This window comes from Garra rufa, chromosome 3 (genome assembly GCF_049309525.1).
Source record: "Garra rufa chromosome 3, GarRuf1.0, whole genome shotgun sequence".
Lineage (NCBI taxonomy): Eukaryota > Metazoa > Chordata > Actinopteri > Cypriniformes > Cyprinidae > Garra > Garra rufa.
Genome location: NC_133363.1, coordinates 10,439,521 through 10,444,550, shown reverse-complemented (window position 1 = coordinate 10,444,550; position 5,030 = coordinate 10,439,521).

The window sequence follows — 5,030 nt, the reverse complement described above, 5'->3', positions numbered from 1 at the left end:
ACTTTGTCATCATCTGCTGTTTGCTGGAAAATGTGTCTGCCCAGTTCAGCTTGTGTCTTAAGTGTATGACAGCTTTCTGTGTATTTGTCTTTGATATGGATTTTGTTTTCACAGGACCTGAGGAAGGTAGGGCGGCCGTTGTCGAGAATGTTTGTCTTAAAAGAGTTCACTGTGGGTTTGTGGGCACCTGAGAGGCAGACATCACCTATAACTACCCATCCCAGATCAAGGCGTTGAGCATAAGGCGCACTGTTTGGACCATTCACCTGACTGCGGACCTTGTGAGCTTCGATGATGTCCCTGCCCAAGAGGAGAAGGATTTTTGCTGATGGGTCCAGAGGGGGAATCTGCGAAGCGATTGTCTGTAGATGAGGGTGAGCCGACGCAGCCTCAGAGGTGGGAATCTCGTCCCTGTTATCTGGAATTTGATCACATTCTGTTAGTATGGGCAGCAGCATGGACACTTTTCCATTCACATCCTCAATCACAAAGTCACTAGCTCTGCGCCCTCCAGTCTCTGATAAACCAGCGCATGTTTTCATGGTGTATGGGAGTATGGTACCTTTTACATTAAACATGTCAAAGAAGGCAGACCTGGCTAAGGATGAATTGCTTTGGTCATCTAACATGGCGTACATCCTCCTTTTCTTTTCAGGGGATGTGCGGGGATACACGTTGACTAGGCAAATCTTAGAGCAGGATTTACCTTTGAGGCCTTGGCCACACACTTCTGTGCAACTGGTTGTAGTTAGAGTGCTTGGGGAATCGGACTCCCCGCCGTGGCTCTGAGGCAGAGGGTTAGAGTCTTTAGGTATCCACGGAGGTGGACCAGCATGCATGGCGGACACGTGCACATTACTATTACATTCTGAGCATTGGATAATGGCTTTACAGTCTTTAGCTCTGTGACTTGTGGAAGAACAACACTTGTAACAAATAGCGTGTTCTTTGAGGATACCTTTTCTCTCGTCCAGTGTTTTTGACCTAAATCCCCTGCATTTAGCGAGTGAATGGGGCTTGTGGTGAATAGGACATTGCTTGTCCGGATTGAGAACGGATGCTTGAGCTGTGCTGTTTGTTTGACTGATATCTGTTTTGTTCACTGCAACAGGAACTCTGAATCTGGTTGGTTTTACTAGTGTTTTGTCAACTCTTGGAGCTACTATGTTTGAATTTTGTAACATAAAGCTAGGGTCTGTTTTCATTTCAGCATAGTCATTTACAAACTGAACAAAATATGAGAAAGGTGGGTAAACTGCACCATTGTCTCTTTTGTATTTTGTCCCTTGTTTCACCCATGACTCCTGGAGTCCGTAAGGGAGCTTTTCAACTATCGGGTTTATCCCCCTCGGGGTGTCGAGAAAGCTAAGGCCTGGCAGATAACTTTCACTTTGTGCATACTCTAACTCTAGCAGAAGATCTGCAAGCTCCTGCAGCAGGTGAGCGTCTTTATTGGATATCCTTGGAAAATTCTGTAAGCGTTGGAAGAGTGATGCCTCAACTACCTCTGGAGAGCCGTAACTCTTGTCTAGACGCTGCCACAAACGTTGGAGGCCTGCTTGTGGGTTGTTCATATGGACGGCCCTGATCCTCAGAGCATGTTGAAGTGACTCCCCGCTGAGCCACTTGGTTAGAAGGTCAAGCTCCTCGCTGGGCTTGAGGTTGAGGCCTTCTATGGCGTTGCAGAAGATGGACTTCCAGGACAAGTAGGACTCAGGACGGTTGTCGAAAACATTGAATCCCGTTGTCAGCAGATCACGGCGTGCCAGGTAGGCTGCTAGATGTGACAGTTCCGTCTGTGGAGTCGCTGAAGGTCTAGGCTGGGGTGAAATGTCCATTTTTATGGGTGTAGGAGGGGACTTCAGCTTTTCCCTGTCTACAAAATCAGTGAGATGTTCACCTGGAGAGGAAGCGACTGGTGTTTGGCTCTGTTGTAGATAGTGAGAGTCGTTATGACTGACCAGTTGTCCTGTGTCAGGCTTTTCTTCTTTCACTTGCGAACTGAAGTTGGTGAAGTGAGCATTCACATAGTCTCGAGCACGTCTGATGGAAGGAGGCGTCCTAGGGGAGATGCCTTGCTCAGTGAGGTCGATGGCGTGGTGTTCCTCGTCAGCTGCCGCTTCCAGGACATGAGCTGCAGCAAGCGCTGCTTCAGCCTCACCCTCCTTTTTCAGAGCGTTTAGCGTTGCCTCGATGCGCGCCTTCTCAACCTCCATGTCGATCTGGCGTTTGGCATACTGTGCTCTGGTGCGGGCAGCTTCTGCGTCTGCTCGGGCTCGTGCTGCAGCTTGGCTGGTGGACGAACGGCGTGAAGAACGTGAGTGGCACTCCGACCGGGCCACCATCTGAGACATAGGTGGTGTAGCTTCAGGCTGAGACATCTTGGGTGCTTGATAGGTAGATAATCTTTTTACTCTTCTGCCCTCGGTTGAGTGTGTGGCTACTCAGCCTATGCAGTGAGCTAAACAGTAAGAGAAGGTGGTTCCAGGAATAACAGGACACAGTTTTCTTCTTAGTGTCTTTACTGAAGACCTCTCTTTTTGATTGTAAAACTGTGAACATACAAGCAAATTCCAATAAAAATACATTATTTAACAAACCAAGATTCATTGCTGCGAATTTAAATACTGGAAGTGATCAGATTTCTAGATATAAGAATCACAACATTACACCTTTAAATGATTCAGTTTTGCCACCATGTGGTTGCAGAATATACTGCAGATAATTGCAGTTTCAGAGCACAGATTCACATGCAATTCAAAATACTATTCAACATATCAGTAAGAATATAACAGGTCGACTCTTTTCCTCTAGATTTAGTAGAACATGAACTCAGCAAGCCTTAATCAAAGCTACACAGTAAAACAAAAGGTACTTGTACTTTGTACAACCTGACGACCTAAGTTGAGTAAAAACAGTGCTCACATTGACTTATAAGATATTGTAGGACCACATACTAAACAGAAGCTAGCAACATTAGCTTGGCTTAGATCATAAACAACCTTTTTGCTTGAAAGAGTTAAAATGACCTCTTAAGTACCAGAAAAATAACTAAACATTTAGAAAAACAAAATTAGCAGCTAATAACTTACAGATTATGGCATGTCAAAGCTTCCCAAAGATAAGGGGACTGAGAAGAGTGAAGCATGTCAACACCTGACCTCCGGACATTTCCTCACACAGCGTGTAACAAACTTTTAACTGCTGTGTCCGCACATCACAACAGAGTGCCGAGTAGAAACCTGCGTTATAATCCATGAAGAAGAACATAAAAGAAACACTAAAGGAGATACTGACCCCAAGTGGAAAAATAAAGAAATGCACCGGCGAACTAATATAATACTATAGAACATAGAGGGACAGAATAGAGCTTTACTACACAACTTTTAATATCAGAGCATAAACTACCAGTCAAACGTTTTTAAACAGTAAGATTTTTTTAATGTTTTAAAGAAGTCTCTTCTGCTCACCAAGCCTGTATTTATTTGATCCAAAATACAGCAAAAGCAGTAATATTGTGAAATTTTTTTACTAAATAACTGTTTTTATTCAAATATAATTTAACATGTAATTTATTCATGTGATCAAAGATAGAAATTATAGAAATTAATACTTTCATTTAGCAAGGATGGTTCAATACGATCAAAAGTGACGATAAAGACATTTATAATGTATTTTCTATTTCAGATCAATTCTGTTCTTCTGAACTTTCTATTCATCAAAGAAACCTGAAAAAAATTCTACTCAGCTGTTTTCAACATAATAATAATAATAATAAATAATAATAATAAATGTTTTTGGAGCAGCAAATCAAAATATTAGAATGATTCCTGAAGGATCATGTGACAGGAGTAATGATGCTAAAAATACAGCTGTGAAATCACAGGAATAAATTACATTTTAAAATAGAAATAGTTATTTTAAATAGAAAAATATTTCAAAATGTCAATGTTTTTGCTGTACTTTGGATCAAATAAATGCAGGCTTGGTGAGCAAAACACATCTTTAAAAAACATTAAAAATCTTACTTTATAAAAAACATTTGACTGGTAGTGTATTTTAAAACACTAGACATCATAAACTTGTCAGCTTTGAAAATGGCTACAAAGAAAAATTGGACACCATACAATAAATGACTTTTAGGTCCTTCCGAACACAATAAACTTGTCTTATATGTATGTATAATAAATATGTGTTCTAAAATCGGCTCAAATGATCAAACATGGAACTAAAATACTCGAAGTCTGTGTCCGTCATACATAATGCGATCCCCAAAATAATTTGGCTATACTTTTAAGACAACTTTAAGACACTGAAAACTTTGGAGGACCCACGTTACGCCATCTTTACGAAATTAGGGGTGTTTAGAGGGGTCTGTGTCACATGAACTTTCAGCTCATAGCACAAGGGGAAGTAGGTTTATCTTTAGAGGCAGAAAAGCACATAGCATACAGTTTTAGTCACAAATGCTTAGTGTACAAAATATATGCCTCATGAAGAAGTATGTCTCATAAGTTAGCATTTCTGATTCCAAGAATCATTTCTGGTTTTAAAAAAGTCAATAATGGGCTACAGGCTAAAATGCAAACTGCCAATTGTTCTTGTCTGAATTTTTCTTGTAAATCCTACGAACATGAAGCTAATGTCAGATTGCAGAGGGGGTCAAAAATTAGGTAAGATGTCTGTACAAATTCCAAGAACATTTTTTTACTACTTGGAGCAAAAATCACATCAGAAATTTGTCCAATATAAGTTATATGCCCACCAACAAACATGCAAACTTTTTTTGTCGTAAAGCACCACTTTGTTATTATGTTTTTGACCAAAGCTAACGCTAGAGATGTCATGTAGTACAAAAAATTTTACATACACCTTGCCGAATCTGGAAAATGTGATTTATTTTACCAAAATAAGAGGGATCATAAAAAATAGAAGTTTATTTTTTATTTAGTACTGATCTGAATAAGGTATTTCACATAAAAGACGTTTACATATAGTCCACAAGAGAAAATAATAGCTGAATTTATAAA